This window comes from Lissotriton helveticus, chromosome 8 (genome assembly GCF_964261635.1).
Source record: "Lissotriton helveticus chromosome 8, aLisHel1.1, whole genome shotgun sequence".
In the NCBI taxonomy this organism is placed as follows: Eukaryota; Metazoa; Chordata; class Amphibia; order Caudata; family Salamandridae; genus Lissotriton; species Lissotriton helveticus.
In genome coordinates this window covers 634,266,181-634,291,843 of record NC_136069.1, presented here as the reverse complement: position 1 = coordinate 634,291,843, position 25,663 = coordinate 634,266,181, and the positions used below count along the sequence as shown (strand labels likewise).

General features: G+C 45.1%; 1 protein-coding gene across 2 annotated transcripts in view; it reads right to left on the bottom strand.

The window, feature by feature from the left end:
* Positions 1-19,905: 19,905 nt before the first annotated feature.
* The window catches only part of NDFIP2 (Nedd4 family interacting protein 2), a 197,675-nt gene continuing 191,917 nt past the window's right edge, over positions 19,906-25,663 (bottom strand). For both annotated transcript variants that reach the window (XM_078657493.1, XM_078657494.1), the window contains one exon: positions 19,906-21,427. The gene's annotated coding sequence lies outside the window, so the exon portion shown is untranslated. The remainder of the gene's footprint in view (positions 21,428-25,663) is intronic.

The window sequence follows — 25,663 nt, the reverse complement described above, 5'->3', positions numbered from 1 at the left end:
AGGGCCGCCCTGCCCAGAGGAGACAAAGGAAGCTTACGCCAATGGGCCACGTCCAATCGCAATCTAAGCAACGGGGGGAGGAGATTACGCTCAAAGCGGAGCGACGAGTCCAACGTAATAAAAATCCCTAAATATTTGAAGCCAGACTGGACCACCTGGATAGGAAGTCTGCTCGGCAATGGGGGCAAAACACCCGAAAGAACATACACGCAGGACTTGGCCCAGTTAATAACAAGGCCTGAGTTGGCACCAAAGGAAGCAAGAACGTCAAATAAAACAGACAGAGATTTACGCGGGGAGGTGAGATATAAAAGAATGTCGTCCGCGTAAAGTGAAACGCGGTCCTCAAAGTCCGGAGACCAACGAATCCCCTTGAGTGAAGGTTCCCACCGAAGCCAAGCAGCCAATGGTTCCAGGGCGAGTGCAAACAGCAACGGAGACAAGGGGCATCCCTGACGGGTACCTCTACCAAGGGTGAAAGGAGCCGAAACCCTACCATTCACCACTACTTGTGCCAGAGGTTCCGTGTATAGTAACTTGATCCAACTAATAAACTCAGGCCCGAAACCAAATTTCTCAAGAGCCGCCCAAAGATAAGGCCATTCCACCGTGTCGAAAGCCATGGAGGCATCCAACGATGCCAAAATGGCCGGCTCCGTCAGAAGCCCCGCCCTCGCAATCGCGCCGTGAAGACGACGTAGGTTCAGAGCCGTGTTGCGATGCGGGATAAATCCGGATTGATCCGGATGGACCAGACCACTGATGACCGTCAGGAGACGGGACGCCAGGAGTTTCGCCAATACCTTGGGTTCAACATTTAGCAGGGATATGGGCCTATAGGAGGAACAAAGATCGCGCGGTTTACCATCCTTGGGGATGACAACTATCGTGGCCAGTCGCTGATCATAAGGGAGAACACCCCGTTCCCGGGACTCCAGAAACATGGCACGAAGATATGGAGCCACCCTGTCGGGACGCAACTTGTACAGTTCAATTGGCAACCCGTTCGGGCCCAATGCCTTGCCCGAACGGAGTGAACGGATGGCAGTAGCTATCTCATCAACAGTAAAGGGGGAGTCCAAAGCTACACGATCGAAATCGGAAACACCGTGCAGAGCTATATCACGCAATAGAAGGCGAGAGTCAGCCACATCTCTCACAGACACGGGGGCATACACCACACGGAAGTACTCGGCAAAACGGTCAACTATTCCAATCGGGTCCGTTACACTCTCCCCACTCGCAGACTGAATCACGGGTACCACACGATTAGCTCTCTCCTTCTTATCCAGCCATGCCAGCAATTTACCCGCCTTGTCACCCACATCATACAAACGTCCCTGTTGCTCACGAAACATCACTTTAGCAGCATCTGTGACCATGGACTTATAGGCAAATTGTTTCAGACCCAGGGCATGGAGTTTCTCAGACGTGACACCAGATTCCAAAGCTTTCTCCAATGCAGAAATCTCCCCCTCAAGATCCACCACCTCTCTATTCCTCGCCCTCTTAGCTTCAACAATAAGGGAGAGGGCCTGGCCACGAATCACCGTCTTAAAGGCCTCCCATAGGGACACAGCCGAGGAAACCGACCCCTCGTTATCCAGAAAATACGCGTCCAAAGACTTAAGCAAAAGGCTGCGGGTCTCGGGGGAGGTAAGGTACCACGGATTGATGGGAGCCACCCGGCCCGCTGCCTCCACCCCAACCTCAAAACGAAGCCAGAGCGGCGAGTGGTCAGAGATACCCCTGGGCAGGTGCACAATCTCACGCACCGCTGGCGACTGAGCCGCAGGCATCAGGAAATAATCCAGCCTAGACAGACTCCCATGGGCCCCAGAATGAAAGGTGTACTGAAGCTGAGTAGGATGTAAAAGCCTCCAGCAATCCACCAAGCCGAAGGTATCCAAAAATCCACCCAACCACTGCTGAGCCACAGGAGTATCCCTAGGTGGGTGGCGATCGTGGAGACCGGAAAACAACGAATTAAAATCACCAGCCAGAAAGAGAGTACTATCAGGGAGGTCCAATAAGACACGGCCCAAATCTGAAAAGGTAGAAGTCTGCAAGCCGGGGGGCACATAAACAGTGAATAAGGAGAGGGCACGGCCCTCATATCTACCTACAAGGACAGCATACCGCCCCCGGTCATCCTGAATCACATCATCAATAGCCAGGGGGAGGGAAGCCCGAACAAGGATACCCACACCCCTAGAACCCGAGGTGAACCCCGAATGTGCTACGAGGCGATAGCCCCACCTATTCAGTGCATGACAAACATTGCCTATCAAATGAGTCTCCTGCAGGAAAACAATGTCAGGAGATAAACGTCGAATACATTTCAACACCACACTTCGTTTGATACGATCTCCCAGACCGTTAACGTTCCACGAAACAAATCTCAACCCGCTACCCCCCATCCCACCCGACAAAGCCAAAACCCCCCACCAATGAGCATGACACCAGAAACATTTTCAAATACAGGATAAAGTCGCCTTGAAAACAGAACACACAAACAACGAACTTCCCAACCACCCTCCCCCCAAATAACAAGAAAACACCCCCCACCCTGCACCCCTGCAAAAAGCTAAAAAGCCACCCCAACCTGCAGTGTGCCTGTCGCCCAAGAACCCCTATTCTACACAAAGACCCCGGAGGAGGAAAGGCTCCGTCCCACCCGCCCCCCGATCAAGACCAATGACGAGAAAAGAACATACATAAAACACATAAGCAATAGAGGAACATAGGCATACACCCCTGGAGAAGTTAGTCAAAACAAGGCACCAGGCATAGACAAAGCGTTCAGCTCTCCACACCACCTTCAGCACCGCCCGGGTGGGCATCCGACTCAGTCTCAGGAGATCGGCTAGGCAGGGAGTCTAGCCAGTCATTCACAGCATCTGGCCGATCAAAGAAGAAAGTCCGGTCATTATACTCGACCCGCAGCCTGGTCGGAAAGAGCATAGCATAACGCATCCCCATGTCCCTAAGACGCTTCTTGGCACCACGAAATCCCATCCGCTGCTTCTGGACCTGTTGGGAAAAGTCCGGATAAAAGTTCACCGTGGCATTCTCAAAGGCCACCGGGCCCTTCACCCGCGAAGCCTGCAGGATAGCGTCCCGATCCCTATAGTGGAAAAGCTTCGCGACAATAGGTCTCGGCGGGGCGCCTGGCTTACCCTGGCCCCCCGGAACACGATGTGCGCGCTCCACTGCAAAAAATTTACTAAGGCCAGATGGAGAAAGGTGGTTCTGGATCAGGTCTTCAACCAGGAGATCAACTGAGTGGGGCTCTGGGTTCTCCGGCACACCAACCAGGCGAACATTACAGCGGCGTGCCCTGTTCTCAAAATCCTCCAAGCGCCGGGTCATGAAATCGTTCACCCTACGGAGATTGCCAATCTCCGTCTGTATCTCAGAGACGTCCGTCGTGAGGCTGGATGATTTGATATCCAACGAATTTACCTTTTCGTTCGTCTTGGAGAGATCGGCTCGAATTAGATTCACCTCAATTGCCACAGTGTCAAGTTTGTGGGCCAAGGTTTCGTACTGTTGGCCTATGGATTCCCTCATGCCAGAAATGGCGCCCATGATGTCCTGCAAGGAGGGCTCCGTCGACGCATCCAAGACGTGGTCAGACGCAGTGGGACCGGGCAGGGCAGCTCCGGGGGACCCCTTAGAGTGGGTATAGCGGTCCATAACATTAGATTGGACAGGACCCCCGCGCAGAGGTGTCTTCGTCTTGCGCGTCTCCCGGTCCCCTCTGCCCGCCATTTTGGAGATGCGTCACAAGGAGATTCACCAGGGCCAACGGACCGGGCACCAGAAATGGAGGCCCCGGGACCAAAGGACCGCAAGAGGGGTACAACTAGGATAGAGGCAGCCAGTTCGGAGAATAGTCCAGCCAAAGGCCAAACAACCGACGTGTGTCCTGGCACCAGCTCTGGCCCGACCCTCTCAGCAACGTTCCAGTCTGAGGGAGAATCGAAACCGAAACTTAAGAAGGGGACCCACAAGTCCAATCCCCCTGCCGTTGTTGTTCAACTCCAAGATGGCCACCGAGCCTCACCCAGTCCCGAGCGCACCTCGAGGGCGGAGCCCAAAAGTTCAATTCGCCATATGGGCACCCGGTGTCCAAATTAGTTTCCGAAAAGTCCAGGTAGATCAGCCCAACGTCCTCTATACAAATCCTCGCGAAAAATCAGGATTCATGCAGGATATTATGCCGGGAGCGGCGGGGGTCCGGGGAGCGCTGTGCTCACGCGGCCATCTCGGATGCCCGCCAAGCTCCTCCTCCCAAAAGAAAATTCTTATCATTCCCCACAACTGACATTTTAACATACGGGCCCTTTTGATCCACTGGAATTTGCACTCTGGTAATACCCCTTTCCTGGCTGTCCTATGCTTGGTAGAATCCTGTCTCATCAACTTCGTCCTAATCATCATTATAATAAGTGCGTGTTGCTTCGTTCAAATCAAATCTGTTGGTCGGGCGCTGCCGGATGGGGCGTCATCCCTGGGCCTACGTTCTTTATCCTGTGGATGGGGCGGGCCATGATCCCGAGTCGGCCTCGCTTCCCTGGGAGCGCGAGGCCGAGTCCTCCCTGTTCTTATGTTTTCTGCTAATACAGGACACTCATCTATCCAATGGCCGTACCCCTTACAATAAGCACACTGATCGGTTTGGAGGGCTCCCGTACCTTGTGGACTGGAGGGGGTGGACTGGCGAGCCCTTGGAGGGGGTTGGGATTGCGGTGTAAAATATCCACGGGCATCGGGACCTCGGGGAGGATAAGCCTTGTGCAGAAGTGGCTTAGTCTTAAGATCCGTAACCTTCTTACTTTCCTTATCTTTATCTTCGCTCTCCCTATTCTCATGATATTGAGCCATAGCCAAGATACCGGTCATAGTTTGGGCAGACCATGTACGCTCAACCTTCTTAAGACTGGCAGAGATCTCGGGAAGTAAGTTGCTGACAAATTTGTCGACAAACACTGGGCCATAACCTGGGGCCCGGGGATCCAGACCACTATGTCCCTTGTATTCAGTCTCAAAACGGGTAAAGAAGTCAGCCACATTTTCATCTTTTCGCTGTCTACAGGCGTTTACTTTATCCCAATTGATGACAGTTTCCGGTAAAAGTGTTTTCATAAACGTCATTATTTTACCGGGGAAAGTCAGGATGGCAGCTTCTGGTTTAGCCCCTCCTACCCTTGCTTCTTCCATAGCCTCTAGGTCAGCCCATTTACCTCCCAATGCCACTTCATAATCAGTATGCCGAATCATGTCCCTTATTTCAGTGGGTACAACCGCACCAAAAAGTAAATCTATATCCTCAAGAACGAGAGTACCTGCAGATATAATCTGACCCAATTCTCTGTAAAAGGCAGCCGGATTCTTCCGGGGATCTGGTAACTGTCCTTTTAACTGCATTACTTCTGTCCTTTTCCAAGGAACATGAACCCAAAGCCTGCGCCAGTGTGCTTCGACAGCCCCTCGGCCATTATTTTGGGTGTCGGTAAGTGCACCAACAAAGACAGGGGCAGCCTCTCTCATTGGCATAGCTGCTTCTAAAGGGGCATTTGAAAAGGGAATCATACTAAGGTAAGCTACTAAAACAGATATAGCCCCAAACATACCCTCTCCCTGAACATCACCCCTTTTTATTTGTGACCTAAGGTCCATCAATCCGGTAGGTATCTGAACAGACACATTTTCAAATTTTTGCATGACCAAAGCACACATGTATTCAGCCCAGGTGGTTTTTTCCATAATTGTCCATTGTGAAAAGGTGGACCAGATTTCTTTAAAGGAATAAATATCTTTGTAATTCATCCAACATTCACACTGTTGCCTCTGTAGGTCTTTCTCTTGAAGGGACGAAAAGCTGACTGCTGAGCGTAAGGAGGCTATACGGGGGCAATTAAATAATTTACATAAGTCTTGTTTGACTGTAGGCCACGGGGAAGCATGAGAAGGACGGGTAGGGGTAAAGCCGCTAGGGTTGGACTCATGGAGACTTGTTATCATTCCCTCGGCGGGGATAGAGTTAATGTGTGTGGTCGAAGTCATGGGAAAACTAGGGCTGGTGTGACAGGGGAAATGGTAGGAGGGGCAGTGGGGGCTGGAGCGGGTGGTGGTAGGGGAACATGCGGGGTGTGAGGCGTCAGGGCAGGGTACATTGGGGCATATACAGGAGGCCTTTCTAGCATGGTATAAAGCAAGGAATCGCTTTCTTCTCCCCCTCTATATGGACCTTTACTTTTAACTCACGGACTGGATAACATTTCTGTACCCGGGCCCCATGCTCCCTATCGGCTATTTCTACCGATTTGGTCATTCTATTTTGCAAATTTTCTCTGGCGTGGTCGGCCATAGACATTCGTTCTTGTTTTCTTCCTTGCGCCTTCTGTTTCCTAGCTCTCTGTTCTACCTCTTTCCTCCAAAATAGGATAGACTCAAACATTGTTGGGCGCGTTTTTCTTTTAATTAATTGCTCCTCTAAGTTTGCAAGAACTTGGGAATCAAAGGGGCCAAAAAATGGCCACTGTAACTCCGCGTTACTTTTCTTGGTGTATTTCACCCAAAACAAGGAAAACATTATGGCAGCGGGGCCATATTTAATATACATAGTGGGCCCAGGAGTTCCTTCTGGAGGAAGCGAGCAGGCCTCCTCCAGCTGGGAGTCCTGCGTACACATACAACATAACCTCTTGAATTTACTACTGACCGGCATGCTTTTAAACAGATAACAGACACCAGCGGATTCCCAAAAACCCACCTCGCTTGCTTGTCGTTTGCAAAGGACAATGATAACGGAATCATACATAACAGACACCAGAGGGTTACAAATGAACCTCGCTTGCTTGGCTTTGGCAAAGTCAATAATTCATACAGATTCCATACAGAACAGACACCAGCGGGTTTTAAAATTCACCTTGCTTGCTTGGCTTTGGCAAAAGTCAATAATAAATTGGCTTTTGCAAAAGTCAATAACAGAATCATACAGACTTGGTGGATGATCAGTCCACCCTTACCTTACAGGGGTAGTTCTCTTCTGCAGACGTAGGGCTGTGTCCTGCTCCAGAAATTATCTGCTAGGGGACTCCAGCGAGAAGGCGGTCAAATGGCCCAGACCGGGTGGGGAGGAACAACGGGTGAGTCGTTCGGTCTACCAGAATAAAACAAAAATCCTTGGGTAGGGCGCCTCCGTCGGAGTCTCTCCATACACCTCCTCACGTCCACCGGGCCGGACCTCCGTACTCGTGGAGTCCCTATTCGGGCGCCATTTGAAGAACCAGAATAACCCACTTAAGCCTGGTCTTTCAAGTCATTTGTTTATTTACCCTGATTAGAGTCCAGCAGTCAGACCATTGTCTAGATAACCTGATCACTGTGTCAAGGATGTTTTATCAGGCTGGGAGCAGGAGAGGAAAAATGAATCATTCACTCGGGTGAGGGCCATGTGGCTTTCTGATGAACTGAAGAGAACAGGGGGTTGGGCGGGTGACAGTTCCTGGGCAGAAATGCAGGCCTGCAAAAATGGATTTTTGTCGTGCTGATAGAATTTTCCTCATACATCAGGAAAAACTACCAGGTGGGTCGTGTGGAAAGTGTTTGCCACGAGATGGCAATATAAAAATCAATGGAGTCCTGTAAAAATGATTGTCGTTCAAAAAATACATTTCCTCAAATCCATGAATCGTTGTTGTGCCCTAGAGAATAGAAATGTGATCTACTATTCTTGATGTGAGGATGCTACATAGGGTCAGTTGAACCTATGTGTTTAACTTTCATCTTGTTTCTTCTTTCTCTTCTTTTATTTTACAGGAGGAAAGGAACAAGCCCAAGTCACCAGCACTCATGATACACGGGCTTCCTACCCTTTTTCTCTTTCCTGTTTTTTCACGAGCACTGCGACGTAACCGGTCTTGTCAGCACAGCTAGTTTTGAGTAGGAACACGGTGATGAAGTGATCGTGTCAGTAGGACTTATTTACCTTTTTTTCCTGGAACATATGAAAATAGAGGCTGTAATCCATGTGCACAACTGCATTAGCCCTCCTTTTCTTGCCTTTTAGATTTATTTTCTAGAATGTATATATTCTTATTTGGATACATTAAGGCACATGCCAACAGAAACATTACACGATAAAGTGGATGAACTTCATCTGCCCTCTTTGCCTTTCCTTTTGTGTTTATTACATGCTCTCACTTAGTCACACATGGGCACTTGCCATTACAGTAGGATGCGGTCGGGAGATACATGCATTGATTCGGTCCCGTATGTGGAGCACTGGGTGAGTGGACACGTCTATGGCACTTGCCATGAACAGGAGCTCAGTCCATGAGTACGACTCATTTCTATTTAAGTTCACTTTACCACTTTGTCAAGTGTCCTTACATATGGCTGCATGCCCCTTTTTTCCGTGTCCATCTTTGCCGTATTTGATCGTGGATTCGTTTTTTCAAACATTCAAGGGACTGTGGTTTTTTGTCAATTTAACTTTATTGGCAACAGAGACAGTCCGCGTCTCACGCTACTCGCTTGAATCACGGGGTTGCTCTCACGTAGATCGAGATACAACACTCTCAGAGGGCACCCTTAATACACCGCACGAAGCACTTGTGTCTTAAGAGACACTGCATTGGGGAGGAGCTACGCTAGCAACCAAGATGGCCGCATAAGCTCCCGGCTCCGCCGACCTCCGCCAGTTGCTCACAAATCCTGACGATTATCCTGATTTCGCACCGGACTCCCGTGCAGCGGAGGTGCTACTGACTCTAAAGGTGCAATCCCGAAATTTCTATCTGCTCGAATAACGAAGATACGCCGTGTTCCATTCTCGGCCTAACCCAGAGTTGAAGCCGGGGCCTCGATTTCTAACCCAGCCGGGTTGGAGTTGAATAACATCGGCCGCGGGACGTGGGTAGCGTCCGGTCTCCCGAAGTGGTGTTTCTTGACCGTTTTGGATGGTGGCTCGGTGGCAGTTTTATCTCGCAGCTACGGCGGCGTGACGCATCGGTTGCTGTGGTCGGGGGTCCACTGCCCGGAGGCCCCGTTGGGCTCCCGGGTCGATGGGCTTGGATCCTCGCTGGCGGCGACGGTGTTGAGATCGCGCTTTTGAGTGTGCCCACAGTTGTCATCGGACTTGCCTGTGCCTGGTACCCCAGAGTAGTCGACCTCCGGGGTTCAAAGACCTGCTTGGTCGCTTCATGAGAGGCAATGGAGCAGGTGGAATGTATACCGTCGCCGCATACCGTAATGGCCGCCATTGGGGAGCTCCACTCACAGGTCACCGCCATCATCCAGAGGATGGTCGTAACGGTTGATATCATCTGCCGGAGACCGGACTCCGACCCTTCGTTGGTTCTGGAACAAGCTGTTTTACCCGCGGAGCAAGAAGTGTCTGAGACGGAGGGCCCCGCGCTGAAGCCAGACTTGGTATTTTTTGTCGACCCCCGAACAACGGCTAGCAAGCCTGGGACTATCGAAAGTATATCCTGCCCTATGCCGATACCGCCCCAGATGGACATGGATGATCTTATATTTCAGAGCGAGTTCTCCAGTGACTGTCGGATTGTTACCTCACCCTTTTTCTCCTGGATGGTTCAAATACGTTTTAGCGACCTATCTTTGGTGGACAGTGAACATCGTTTGACTTTTGGACTTTGTGTACTACTATCCTGGCTTCAATCCTTCCGTACTGACTTAGAACTTTCTCAACATTTTGATATTCTCATTGAGATTGCGGATCGAGCGGACAGGGCTTGCATGAAAAATCGCAGTTGTTAGGGTTTAGCAGCCTTGACTTGTGTGATTTCCTATGGTTTGATAGTTTTTACCTACCCCTGGTTGTGAGAGCGCGATCATTTGTAGACGCTCCCTACAGTGAATAAGGAGGAGCGGCAGAAGGAAGCCTTTGCTTGGCTTACTTCATCGTGACCACGCCCCCTCTCCACTTCCTGGTTCCTGCTCGTGTGTTTGTTGGACCTCTGGTGATTCGGAGAGGTTCCCTTCGCCCTTTTCCTGGTGCTGCCACCTTGTTCCGTGTAAATTTCACCCTTGTGCGTTGTGCCTGCATGCCAGCCGGCACTCGGCATTTCCTCGTTGTCCGCGAGTCCCTGAACGCGGCGGCCCTACCAACGCTCACGCATTTCGTGGGCGTATTCAGCTCGTTGCCTTCATTCCCTTCACTCCTGGGGGCTGAATTCAATTCCTTTTCGTTTGGGCATTCTGTTTGTGAGTACTCCTATGAGAGTGAGCGCTCCGCCCTGTTTCCTCAAGGGCCGGGTGTCTCTCCTCCTGAGAGTGTACTGTCCCGCTGTACTTACCCCCCATGCAGCCGGGCGGTGCACCTCACTCCCTTCTTCTCTTTTGAGTTGTGTATGTGTGTGGTTGTACTGCTCCGCTGTGTTTACCCCCTTGCAGCCGGGTGGTGCACTTCACTCCCTCCTTATCTTTTGAGTTGTGTATGTGTGTGGTTGTACTGCTCCGCTGTGTTTGCCCCTTGCAGCCGGGTGGTGCACTTCACTCCCTTTATCCCTTTTTGAGTTTACGTCTGAGGTGTGATGAGTCCTTCGTGAGTTCAACTATCCTTGACAAGACTGGGATTATCTACAGTTCACTATATCCTGAACTCATCGTTGAAGCTTGCCTGACCTACACTTGGGGTAAGATCAATCGAGTTAATCACACATGTCAATGTTTTGTTCGTAATATTCAGAGTAACTGTGGGGATTGTTATTGTTTATACCTTGGTTTTATTTCCTAGCCTGGACCATCCCCTGAGACGCCTTCTGTTCTTCGTTACCCCTCGTATGAGGAGAGTGGTGGACACTCCTTGGGTAAATTCCCTCATACTTTTAGGGGACAGTAGACAGGAGTGTGTGTCATCTATCACATTCTTGCTTCTGTGTCCTGGAGGTGGAGGGATTTGTCTTCGCTCCCGTGGAAGTTGGTCCTTCTCCTAACAGAAAGCCAAGCCCACGAATTATCCTTCCCCCGAGCGAAGATGAATCCTGACCCTTCTATGGAGGCTACGGGCCCTGAAACCCAAACCCCCACTATGAATGACCTAACTGCTGCTTTAGTGGCCCTTCAGACAGAAGTAGGCAGATTAGGAACTGAAAACCAAAGATTAGTGGCAGAAGTACAGCAGTTGAGATCAGGTGCCAGAGATACAGGTACGATCCCTAAACCACGTAAAACATATATACAGCCTGCTAGATTCACACTAGCTCCTACAGAAACAGACACAAGAGCTAGCCCTGATCCCTCTGCTTCCCCTGTTCAAGTCACGGTACACACCCCTAATCCTGTTCCCTTAGCAATGCCTGAAAGATTTACCGGAGACAGCACCAAATTCAACGTCTTCATGAATCAGTGTCAACTCCAATTCCTGTGCAAGGCGGCTTCCTTTCCTGATGATTCGGCCAAAGTAGCGTTTATAATATCCTACCTAGCAGGGAATGCTGCAGAATGGGCAGTACCTCTAGTGCAGAACAACGATCCCTTGCTATACGATCTTGATCAGTTTCAGGAAAAGATGAGGAGTCTTTTTGCGAAGCATTCCTATATGCAAGCGAGCGATACCGAACTGCTTAATCTCAAACAAGGTTCCAAGGATCTCCTTTCCTACATAACCAATTTTAACCGATTGGTGGCAGAAACCCACTGGCCTGAAGACAAACGAACCTCCTTGTTTTACCGTGGGTTGTGTGAGGAAATAAAGGACCTGCTCTCCCAAATAGTGAACCCCCCAGAAGACTGTGCCTCCTTTATTGACCTGGTAGTGAAACTCGACCATCGTTTGCATGAGAGAAAAGGAGAAAGGAATCGTAATATTGTTCCCAAAGTGCTGTTTCATCGACCTGAGAGAACCCTGCCGAAAGATGTCCCAGAACATATGCAAATAGGGGGAATCCGTGGGCCTCTGTCCACAGAAGAAAAAGAAAAGAGACGGCGATTGAACCTTTGCCTTTATTGTGGTAAAGGAGGCCATTTTGCTAGAGACTGTTAGTGCGCCCTAAAACACCAAAACAATCAGTCAGTAGTCTTTCCGGTTCGGAAAACTTGAAAGCTTGAGGAACAGAGAGGTCGATTCCCCAAGCTCTACACCACCACAGATCTCCTCCAGCCAGGTACTAGTGGTAAAACACTTTACAGTACCTATTACCCTCACTTATTTGAGCAAAAGACAGTACACCATGTCTGTTCTTCTGGACTCCGGCGCTACTGGGAATTTTTTTGATATCCAACTCGCTAAACAACTGGGTCTTACTTTCATCACTAAACCCCAGCCTGAATCCATATGGGCTGTGGATGGATCTGAATTATCCTCAGGTATGATCAGTTATCAAACCCCGCCGTTGGTTATCGTTTTCAATAACGGTCATTCAGAAAGCCTTGTGTTTGATCTGATTGATGCCCCCAATTTCGGCGTTATCTTGGGATTACCCTGGTTACAGCTTCACAATCCCGCTATAGACTGGGTGAAAAGAACTGTCACCTTGAGTTCCCACTTCTGTAAAACTCATTGTTACCAGGAAGCACGCGAACCAGATCTACCATTATTTTGTGCAGTACAATCAGGGGTAGACTCGTGTTTGCCCGATCAATATTCAGAGTTTGCCAATGTCTTTAGTGAACAGGAAGCCACCAAATTACCTCCGCATAGGAGTTATGATTGTAGGATTGACCTGATACCTGGCGCAGACTTACCCTGCAGTCGTATATATGCCTTGACCCCCTCAGAGAATGACTACCTGAAGGATTACCTAGATGAGATGCTGGCAAAAGGATTTATCAGACCGTCTACTTCACCTGCGTCTTCTCCTTTATTTTTTATTGATAAAAAGGAAGGAGGTCTTCGGGCTTGCCTGGACTATAGAGCCCTGAATAAAATCACGATAAAGAACAAATATCCTCTTCCCCTGATACCTGTCCTTCTCGACCAGATTAAGGGAGCAAAGATCTTTACGAAAATTGATCTAAGGGGTGCTTACCATTTGATCCGGATAAAGCAGGGAGATGAATGGAAAACTGCCTTTCGCACCAAATTTGGTCTTTAGGAGTATTGCGTCATGCCGTTCGGGCTGTGCAATGCCCCGGCGGCGTTTCAATACTTCATAAACGACATTCTGAGAGAATATATCGATATCTTTGTAATCGTCTATATAGACGATATACTAATATTCTCTCAGAACGAAACTGATCATGTTACCCATGTTCGAAAAATCCTACAGAAATTACAGGAGAATCAATTATATGCTAAATTGGACAAAAGCATGTTTCACACTGCAGAAGTGGACTTTTTGGGCTCACCATTAAGCCTAGTGGCCTTCAGATGGATCCTAAGAAAGTAGAGGCTCTGGTTCAATGGAAAAGTCCTACCTCAGTCAAGGAAATACAATCTTTCCTAGGATTTGCCAATTTTTATAGGCGATTCATTGACCGTTTTTCTGACACCATTTCCCCTATTACAAAGCTTCTGAAAAAAGGGGTGCCTTTTTTATGGACTCTCGAGGCCGAACAAGCTTTTTGTGATTTAAAATCCAAGTTCACTTCCGCCCCTATCCTTCGGCACGCTGACAACACTCAACCGTTTTATGTGGAGGCGGACGCCTCTCAATATGCGGTAGGGGGTATCCTTTCCCAAAGAGACAACGAGACAGGTCAAATGCATCCCATAGCATATTATTCCAAAACCTTACTACCTGCAGAAAGGAATTACACCATCGGGGAAAGGGAACTGTTGGCCATCAAGTTGTCCTTTCAAGAATGGAGACATCATTTGTTAGGGTCTCCCCATGTGGTTACTATTTATTCTGATCATAAAAACCTTCAGTTTTTCAAGTCTGCTAGAGCTCTTACACCAAGACAAATGAGGTGGTTATTGTTCTTTAGTGAATATGACTTTCTGATTACCTATCGGCCTGGTGCACAACAGGGAAAAGCGGATGCCTTGTCACGTCTCGGACAGGAAAAGAGCTCAACCCACGAACAACCACTTCCTATCATTCCTGAGAACAAGATCCTTGGAGTGGGAGAAAAAGACCACAATCTTCTGGAGGAAATCAAGGGACTACTCTCAGATATATCACCTGAGGAGTGGTTGCACAATCCCTTGCACACTATCAAAGACGGGTTGTTTTATCATGATAACAAGATGTTTGTCCCGGCCTCTACCCTGAGACAAAAAATCATAGGATGGTGTCATAGCACCTTGGCAGGACATCCAGGGGGTCGTAAAACTATTGATCTATGCCATAGATGGTTTTGGTGGGAGTCTCTGGCCCAAGATGTAGTGGAATATGTAAAGTCTTGGGCAATTTGTGCACGCCAAAAAGCTTCCCATTGTGCACCCACAGGGCTCTTAAAGCATATAGCCATACCTCCCGCTCCCTGGCATACTATAAGTATGGATTTCATGACGGATTTGCCCCCTTGTCAGGGTTATACCACTGTTTATGTAGTTGTGGACATGTTGTCCAAAATGGGACATTTCATTCCGCTAAAGAAAATACCTTCCTCTAAAGAACTAGCATCCGTGTTTTTGGACTCAGTGGTGAAATTACACGGGTTGCCTACGGTTATCATCTCTGACAGAGGTCCCCAGTTTGTCTCTAAGTTCTGGAGAGGAATGTGTGCTGTCTTGGGTATTGATCACAGGCTTTCCACTGCCTATCACCCCCAAACAGATGGGCAAACTGAAAGAACTAATCAAACCTTGGAACAATTCCTGCGGTGTTTGTTAACATCTATTCCTTCTACTTGGGTTCAAGCTCTTCCTCTAGCGGAATTTGCATACAACAATTCGAGCCACTCAGCCACAAAGGTCTCTCCTGTTTTCTTTTTACACGCCCAGCACCCTACAATGCTTCCCATTGTGATACCCTCAGATGACATTGCAGTGCCCGCACTAGAAGAACACCATGCACATATCCAGGACATATGGGAATCAGCAAAGACTGAGCTAGGGAAGGCCAAAGAAGCAATGAAGAAACAAGCTGATAAACACCGTAGAACAGAGCCCGTGTACACTATAGGAGAGAAAATATGGCTGTCCACAAGAAACCTCAGAATGGAAGGGTCGAAAAAATTCCAACCTAGATTCATAGGGCCTTTCCCAATAGAGAAAATTCTAACCCCTGTCACCTTGAAACTTCAACTACCCCCATGCATGAAAATTCACCCTGTGTTCCACAGTTCATTGATTAAAAAATACATACCCTCCAAGGTCCCTGAAATCCCTCCTCCACCAGTACAGATAGATGGGGAAACTGAATATGAAGTACGCAAAGTTCTGGATTCCAGAAGATTCAGAGGTAAACTCCAGTACTTCATAGATTGGGTGGGTTATCCCCCGGAAGAGAGATCATGGGAACCGGCTGATAATATACATGCGGTCCGACTGATCCGACAGTTCCACAGACTTCACCCCTCGAAACCTGGTCCTGGGAATAGGCCTTTGAGGAGGGGTACTGTTAGGGTTTAGCAGCCTTGACTTGTGTGATTTCCTATGGTTTGATAGTTTTTACCTACCCCTGGTTGTGAGAGCGCGATCATTTGTAGACGCTCCCTACAGTGAATAAGGAGGAGCGGCAGAAGGAAGCCTTTGCTTGGCTTACTTCATCGTGACCACGCCCCCTCTCCACTTCCTGGTTCCTGCTCGTTTGTTTGTTGGACCTCTGGTGATTCGGAGAGGTTCCCTTCGCCCTTTTCCTGGTGCTGCCACCTTGTTCCGTGTATATTTCACCCTTGTGCGTTGTGCCTGCATGCCAGCCGGCACTCGGCATTTCCTCGTTGTCCGCGAGTCCCTGAACGCGGCGGCCCTACCAACGCTCACGCATTTCGCGGGCGTATTCAGCTCGTTGCCTTCATTCCCTTCACTCCTGGGGGCTGAATTCAATTCCTTTTCGTTTGGGCATTCTGTTTGTGAGTACTCCTATGAGAGTGAGCGCTCCGCCCTGTTTCCTCAAGGGCCGGGTGTCTCTCCTCCTGAGAGTGTACTGTCCCGCTGTACTTACCCCCCGTGCAGCCGGGCGGTACACCTCACTCCCTTCTTCTCTTTTGAGTTGTGTATGTGTGTGGTTGTACTGCTCCGCTGTGTTTACCCCCTTGCAGCCGGTGGTGCACTTCACTCCCTCCTTATCTTTTGAGTTGTGTATGTGTGTGGTTGTACTGCTCCGCTGTGTTTGCCCCTTGCAGCCGGGTGGTGCACTTCACTCCCTTTATCCCTTTTTGAGTTTACGTCTGAGGTGTGATGAGTCCTTCGTGAGTTCAACTATCCTTGACAAGACTGGGATTATCTACAGTTCACTATATCCTGAACTCATTGTTGAAGCTTGCCTGACCTACACTTGGGGTAAGATCAATCGAGTTAATCACACATGTCAATGTTTTGTTCGTAATATTCAGAGTAACTGTGGGGATTGTTATTGTTTATACCTTGGTTTTATTTCCTAGCCTGGACCATCCCCTGAGACGCCTTCTGTTCTTCGTTACCCCTCGTATGAGGAGAGTGGTGGACACTCCTTGGGTAAATTCCCTCATACTTTTAGGGGACAGTAGACAGGAGTGTGTGTCATCTATCACATTCTTGCTTCTGTGTCCTGGAGGTGGAGGGATTTGTCTTCGCTCCCGTGGAAGTTGGTCCTTCTCCTAACAGCAGTGGCCAGGGTTGACTTTGACTGGATGGGTTTGAAAAATGACTTCATTTGATACGGGACTTGTAACCTATAATGGCGCGGGAGTTGGGTGGTTCTTACAAGCTCCCCCCGTCTGATTTTAATTGTTGCATTGTATTATTCTGGATATGTGTAGGGGCGGTCTGCTACTGGCGGGGAGTAAGGGAGACCGGGGGTCTGTTTGATATTTCCTCCTCCACTCTTTTTTCCTACTTTTAGGTCTAGTTCCGGGGCGACAGGCACACTGCCAGTGGGGTTGGGCCGTAGCCATTGCAGGGGTGCAGGGTGGGGGGATTGGGGAGGGGTTTGTTATTTTGCCTTAGTTTAGTTCTATGGCCTTTTTTCTTTCCTTTTTTCTTTTACGAGAGATGGGTTGTTTATCCTGTATCGATTTTCTTATATATCGGGGTGTCTAATTTGGTCTTCATTTTCCTGAACTGTGGGTGGGTGAGCCCTGCTGGCTGCTGCTTCGCTGGGTTGTTGATCGTACTTCTCCTCATTAATGTACCTAACTAGGTCGACGTTGCATACTCCTGTGAATTGATTTTTCCATATTGGTTTATTCGCTCACCTATCGCTATATTGTATTCTATGTATGATGCCCGATATATGTAAATTTTCTCTTGATTTCTTCAATAAAAAATTTTTTTTAAAAAGAGACTGCATTAATTGAAAATTGAGACTTTTATTTATTTTCCACTTCTGTATTGTTTGCAGGTATTATTTAATATGCAACGTTGGTCAGCAATTATTTCTCGACCGTAAGTATCATACAGGTGTTTAAAATATGCAGTATTAGCGGATACATATTTTTAACTAACTTTACTTTCAGCAAATTGTTTGTGTTGGTTGCTCTTTCTATGCATTTACAACAATATGCACTGTTCCAAGATGGCCATTGTTATGTTTTCGATAGTCCTATCTTGATGTTCATGTTTTGATTACTATTTACGCTGTGCTGTTTATGCTGACCTTTTCACGTGATCAAGCCTCTGCTGAGGTGAAACGCATTGTGGATTAAACAACAGACACTCTGATGTTTGGGCTGTCTGGTCTTTCCTGAGAGCACGCTTGTTTTTGGAATTTATGTGGAGGATTTGACTGCCGGTTGCTCCGCCGGCGTGCGTGCCACTTTCCACGGGTCTCAACGAGTCCGGGAGGAGCTTTGCCTGGAGGAGATATATATATTCTTCAATACACCTGAAGACTGTGGTTGAAATCAGCTGTTTACACCAAAACGCATCAACGGAATTTAATGGCATAATCTACAATCCTGGTGATCCCTACATGCTAATAAAGGAATTCAAGAACACCTGGTGACACAAGTAGTAGATGTGGTTTTTATTGCACAGATTTATTGGAATGTCTTAGAAGATTTCCCTTTTAATCATTTGTGATGTTAATGTATGTGTTGTTATATAGATGTCATTTTTAATGCAATTTATTTTGGGGGAATACAGGATTAAAGCCATATATATTATTCTAAATGTCTGTGGTATTTGGTATGTGTTGTTTGTTATGTATGAGTCAATGGAGGGGAGGTAGAGCAAAAAGACAAAGGGACTCGTCCTCCTTACGAACTTAACAGAAAACTAAGAGAGCCCGTCTGTCAGTCTTGGACTAGACTTCCACTTCTGGTTTTGGAAAACAGAAGGTTTTCTATAGATAACCCTCACTCACCAGGGTTTCCCCTTGGTGGCATACTTCATCACTGGGTCCTTCCCGTTCCGCTGCGGAACTGGAAAAACTGAGACCTACTAGTTATGTGGAAGCACCTTTTGGTGTTATACTTAATAGATGAAAAAAAGATAAAAGAAATAGGAGTGGGAGAGGTTGTGTGGACGATTAAAAATACCTAACTAGTAGGAACAATTATTTTATTTGTACATCTAGCTTTAATTGTTAAAAAATGGGGAGAAAGTAAAACTCAATGGAATTATGTTCCTGAGTTTCAGAGGTCTACAGGTTTCAAGCCCTAACCCTAGGCTTTTCATCTGGACCAAGGATTACTGCTCCCTGATTGCTCTCCTGTCAACACTCTAGTCGTGAGGCAACTACATGCTGAATAAATAAAATATACATACAGCACCGTTTTGGTATTATAACTGGGAGATTTATAGGATGCCTAAATCCAGCATCATGAGTCCAAACAGGTGGCAGGGACGCCTGTAGGCCCACTTATTCCAAATCGCATAGGGATTTCCTGCCCATGGCTCCGAAGTTGTTTTTTGTTGTTGTACGTTATGTACAATTGCTAATGTCTACTGGTTGAGGGGAAAGTGATTGCTGGAAGTTTAAATATTTACTCAGGGGAGTTTTTCGGTTTATGGTTACAAGACTGCTAAAACCTGGCTGAGCATGAACACCATTAACTTCTGGATCAATGTCGGTCTGTCAAATTTGTATTGTGAAATTATGAGAAATAAGCTCTGCTATGCTACAACTCTAGGGCAAGCTCTGTCATTTCAAGATGCAAGATTCTCACAAGCTCTGATAACTGTTCTACTAGACAATAGTTGAAACCCAGGCCCACATGGATTGGGAAAGACTGCAGAAGACTGTGAGCAACAGCTCTCGTAACAATGTAAAATACAAAGTTACGTAGTGACACCATTCGCAGATGAAAAGAATCCCCTGCAGTTCTTTCCTGATCCTTATGGACTAGCTGAAACACAAAGGGCCTGATTTCGAGTTTGACAGGCGGCTATGCCGTCACAAATGTGACAGATATCCCACCCTCTTACTGCAAGTTTGATAGGATATAATACACTTGTAATAAGACGGATGGGATACCAGTCACATTGGTGATGGAGTATGCGTCTGCCAACCTCTACATCAAACCTAAAGAATGTTGTGAATGATGCACCTTCTACATTTGTACAGCATCTATCATCAAAGAGATCGCCAGGATTAGGGACTCATTTTTAGCAGACATCTACTTAGGCGGAGGCAAAGGATGTGCACATGGTAGCCCTCCTTCAAAATCGAAAAAAATACAGTGATCCCTGTGGAGTTTAACTGTAACATCATTAACTGGCGGCATGCAAAATGACAGAGAAACTAGTTAGTACTGAAGCTCAGGATCCGGGGTAGGAGTGGTGCAGGTCAAACTTTGCTGCTGCATAATTCAGTTGAATTATACAAAGTATCTAAAATGTTAATACATGTGCCAAACTGAAATAAACCTTTTTTAAATATTAAAGAACAGAAACACTTTTCTGATGAGCAGCAAAAAAATGTTTTATTTTTGGGACAAGATAAATATAGAAAAATAAAAATTACAAATGGAAATGGAAAAAAAGATTTAAATAAGCTATTGAACATTGTAATTAATAGTGTTATTTTATTTACTTTTTACACACAAAGGCAAACGTTTAACATTTTATTTTAAATGCATTCGCCCTTTTAGTATTTCTCAGCGATTTGTTCATGGTAGCCAATTTTTTTATGTACCGCTTATATACATATGTATGCGTAAACACAGTTTAACTTTGAAAGATGCACTATGTATCTCTTCATTCACATCAATTTTAGAACCAAAGTTGTAAAGTCATCAAATGAGTACAAAATATTTGTTAAGGTGCAACACTCACTTGTGGCTAGTTAAACGTCAGAATTCCAGTTGTGGTGGAAACTTAAGAGATGACTTACTAAAATGTTGCCTGAAGTTGAATACCAGTTAATAGTGCATTGCTTTTATTTCTGGAGTCAACGCTTATCAAAATTATGAAAAAGTGCAAAACGCAAAAAAATGCAATCTACTTTATAAAATGATGTTAAAAAGTAGCTGACATTTAATAATTTAATTTATTATAAATGACTGAGGTGACGGACGTATCCATTCCCAAATAGTTTCAACTGAATATGTTACTACGTTGCATATGTGCGGGCATGAAGATGATTAGGGAGTTGAATAGATCAGTGGTAAGAAATTCATAAGCATTTGCAAGCTTACATGCGAAGATCAGATACTACTCATTCCTTGCAATTACACTTCTGCCAACCTAATCCTAAAAAATTTGGACTAGCAAAAACAAAAAAAGAACAATACCCATATAAAATGTATGCAAAATCTCTTAGTTACAAATACAGACCTTAAACAATGAACTTAAAAAGTAATTATGTAGTTGATATTTACAATGATAAAGTAGAGGTTTTATACTTGATCTTTTGATGAACATTTTGTAGACAGTTTTGCACAGGATTTATTTTCATTTATAAAAAGAGGGCCCAAAATCTGAAGGAAGAAAACTTTTTTTGTCAGTTCTACAGTTGCAATAGGCTTTATAATAAACACTACTCCATGACTAGGCAATATGAAAAATCATAGCTGTTGATTTAAATGTACTTGGTATACATTCATTATCTTTATTTAAAAAATAATAAGGCCCAAAATACAAATAGTGGAACATACATGCAATAGGACCGTTTACCAGTGTCGTGTTTTGGATTGCCCAACTCTGAGGCCTACATAACTCTCAATGATTTGTTCTTGTTTCACACATATTTAAATGTAGCACATATGCAAATGTGCAGGAAAATATTTTTGCAGTACTTATACATAAAATAAACAGAACTGAAATTTAAGCATAAACCACCCTGTCATTCTTTACTGAGAAGTATCTTGCATTCACAAATTTGTCTTCTGGTTTTAGCAGGTCTTCTTAACCACCGGGTTTACAGACCATCTGGAATTTCACATTGCTTTTTGGAATGGAATGTCTGTTCAACCTAGCCTGAGGAAAAGAGAAGAATGATCAGTCTTCTTAATATTGCGAACAGAATTCTTGATCAGGGGTTACAATATAATACAAACTAAAAGAAAAAAATATGCCAACATTAATAGATGAGCTTTTAGAACGAGAGATTTACATAGATTTTGAAATACAATTTCACTTAGATGTTTAAATTGGGGAAAGGTGAGTGTGAAGAAAAGCAAAACAAGCAACCTACCAGTGGAGAACCAAAATATATAAATTGTAACAAATAGTTTTTTCGGAGTTAATCAAGTTTTTGCGGACTTTAATTAGCTACACTTTCTAGGTAACTCTCCTCACCTCTTCCTCACAGTTCCTCATTTTACATAATCTTTATAATTTCCCTTGGATTGATATAAATTGCACCACAGCATTGGAATCGGTGTTTATCTTGCATCTATGCACTTGAAGTCTCTAATCTCACTGCAATTATGTTCAAGTTTTACAGTTTTCATTCTTTATGTTTGTTCCTTCATCCATTAAACCTACAATGGCAAAGAAGAAATAGAAAAAAGAGAAGATGGGAAGGTTTTGGGGTTATGAAAGGTTTTCATGAGCTAATATATGAAAGAGTGGTGATTTGTGGAACAAAGGCTCTTAGAAATACTTGCATAATTGGAGAGTCGCGCAAGAGCGTCGACCAAGATGGCCGCCACCACCGGAGCTCCGTGAGTCTCCCGGCCCAATTAGCCGGTTAACGACGATTTTCCTGTCAGGAACTGCCTAATAATAGCGGCGCTTGCATTTTCTTTATATCGCCTACCTTATGCTTCATTTTTAAGCGTTTTCTTGTGGGGGAAGTGCTCCTGTTGGCTTCTTGGTTCCTCTCCCCTGCCTCTGCTCCAGCTTCTACCGGCTTGCTCTGCATTGGGGGCAGATTGCTCACGAAGAAAGGGCCTGGCTTGGGCCTGGCCACACCCACAACCCAGTTTAGCTGCTGCACCAGTCCTTTTGAAGACCTTTTGGGGAATTTTACGTCCTTTTTCCCTCATATTTATTAACCTTTGAGGTGATTTTTCATTTTCTGCATTTTTTTGACACAAAAGGTTATTTTTTCACCTCAGGATGGAAGATAAAAATGTGCCTACTAATAAAAGGAAACAGCAGATATCGCCTCCTCCAACTAAGTCTAAGGTAGTTGAATCTTCGGAACCTTCCCTTGCCCTAATTTTGGAGGAAATTAAGGCGCTGCGCATGAATACTGATACTATTGCAACTGAAGTGAAAAATATTCGTAAAGATATGGCTTCTATCTCCATGAAAGTGTCTGATAATACTATCAAAATTGAAGACAATAAAAATAAATTGGACGCTTTTACACCTTTGGGGAATCAAATAGTACCAATGCATACTCAACTGTTGGAATTGGAAAACCGTAATAGACAATACAATCTCCGTATTTTCAATCTTCCTGAAGAGGTTGAGGGATCGAACTGTCGCTTATATCTAGAGTCCTTGCTTCCCGGCCTCCTAAATATCAAATTTCCCGAAAAATTTGAAGTGGATAAGGCTCACAGAATTCCCTCACATAGGAATCCTCGCCACACTAAACCCAGGCAAATGATATTTAAGGTTTTGCGACACCATCATTTGGTCCTTATCAGGAAGGCTGCAAGAGACATTCCCTCACTCTTAGTGGATGGCTGTAAAATCTTTATTCATCAAGATTTTGCTTAAGAAACGGTTGCTATTCGCAAGGAATTTTCTTCTGATCGTCCACAACTGAGAAGCCTTGGTTTTAAGTATGGTCTTTTTGATCCCTCTACGATGAGAATCTGGAAGGACTCTTTTTCTAAATCATTTCATCGTCCTGAAGATTTAAGACTCTTTCTGGAACAACAAGCTTCACCGTCAATGGACACTCATGATCCCGTTACTTGAAGGCTTCTGGTTTGATTTTTCCTGACATATACATGTCTCTCTCTTCACGGGCTCCAGCGTTTTTTCTGGCCATGCTTGAGGAACGTGTGTGCGTCTCTATGTTCTTATTTATGTTTCTGTTTCTTGTTTGTTCTTTCTCCTCCCCTTTATGTTTCTCCCTTTTGTGTTCTTCCTTTTATTGCTCTCTACATAGAGTTGCTCTTTCTCCATGGCTGTTTTTCAGTTCCTCTTCCTTTGCATTTTTTTCTATCCTCTTCCTTCTAATTCCTAATGGCTAATACTCATACTGTTAAAATTGTTTCACTTAATGTTAAGGGCCTGCGGCATCCAATAAAACGCACGAAAATCTTGGACTACCTGGGTGCTTGCAAAGAGGACATTTGTTTTCTTCAAGAAACGCATGTTGATGACAAAATTTTACAATATATGAAGAAAAAATGGGTAGATAATATTGTTTCCTCTCCTGCGCTGGGGAAGAAAAATGGGGTTGCAATTGTTTTTGCTAAGAGATTACACTGTCAGATTCTTAGTAAGTTTACTGACACAGAAGGTAGATATATTGTAGTTAAGGTAAAAATGTATGACTCAACCTTCTATTTGCTTAATATCTATGGCCCTACGGCTGATGACCCTTCGTTCTGGTCAACTATAACTACTGAAGTACTAAAGTTGGGACAAGTTCCTTTGATTGTTGGGGGAGATTTCAATGTGATTATTGATCCGTTATTAGATAGACTATCCACTATAAAATTCCGACCCCCTAAAGTTTTTTATGCCTTTAAATCTTTCCTTCGCTCAACCAAATTGGCTGACATTTGGAGACTACACTTTCCTACGGTTAAGTGGTTTTCCTTTTTCTCTACTCCCCATAATTCTCATTCAAGGATTGATTATTTTTTACTTTCGCCCGCTTTACTTCAGTCAGCCACCAATCCTGTTGTAGGTAATATTGATATATCGGACCATGCCTTAATTTCCTTTGTTTTAAATATTTCCTCTTCTTTTACCAAACAAAGTAGGTGGTGTATGAACTCGAACATTGTACTTAATGATAAGCATAAACCTAAACTATTACAAGCTATTCATGACTATTTTTTGTTTAACCCTGAAGGTTCAACTTCAATTGTTAATAGATGGGATGCATTTAAGGCCTACATTAGAGGTTCTACAATTTCTATTATGGCCCATGAAAACAAACAATTTAACTCTAATGTTAAACTCTTGGACAAACAAATTGCTAAATATGAACGTTTATTTATTTCTTCTAATGGCCCTCAACACAAATCTAAACTACAAAAGCTTTGTTATGAGTTTAATGCTCTACTTAGTACTAGCAAGGAACACCAAAAGGGTTTGGCAAGAACGCAGTAAGGCTGCGCCGCCGATCAATCTAAACAAAACAGGATGCCAATACTGCGGAAAAACATTCAGCTATTTTTATGCACAATGACATTAAACAATTGTAGCATATACACAACACGCAAATGTGTACGTATGAATCTTTTATTCTTTTTTAATTATTTTTATCAAAAATTCCAAATTTTTAATGTTTGAAAAGGGGTACACTATTTTTGAAATGGGGAAGAGGGGAATCTCATTTAGAAGTTTAAAGAAGTGCAAAATGTCACCCGAAAAAAATGAGCATATCTCATTCATACACACTAGTTAAACATCCATCATTTATACTGTGAAGCTTTCATACCAACATTCTCACTGTCATTTATAGACACACCAGAAAATTAAATAAAAAAGTGCACGGTGGAAGAAAGGGAAAGAACAAGAGTCAAAATTAGGAAATAAGGCAAATTAGGTAAAACGAAAGGGCCTCACCAAGGTTCGACAGAACCCGTTACTCTAGTTGGTGGGGTGATATTCTTTTTCAATAATATTTACAATAAGTTTTTAAATTAGGCCATCACATCTATTCACAATCTAGGTTTTTTAACAGTTCTATTTAACATGAAGATTGGCCTTATGTAAAGAGAAGGTCGACGCGTTTCGAAACCCCTTTGTTATGGGGATTCTCCTCAGGACCTCGTGGGGTTCAGTCCTGTGAAAAATAAAACAACAGCATCTTACTAAACCAAACTCCTGGACTAGGACCCTCAACTTATAGACAGACAAGCATAACCCAGAAAGTTACCTCGTCTTCTTTGTAGATTTGCAAATGAAGCTGTCCTTGCTAAATAGCAATCTTTTCTTGTTGTTGACTCAAATATCCATCTTTTCTGTTGATAAAAACTAAACTGTAAAAAGCACTATAAACGGCACTGCAAATCACTCGCTAAGGCGTATATCAGGCGCACAATTCAATTACCTGTAATTGCCGATGAG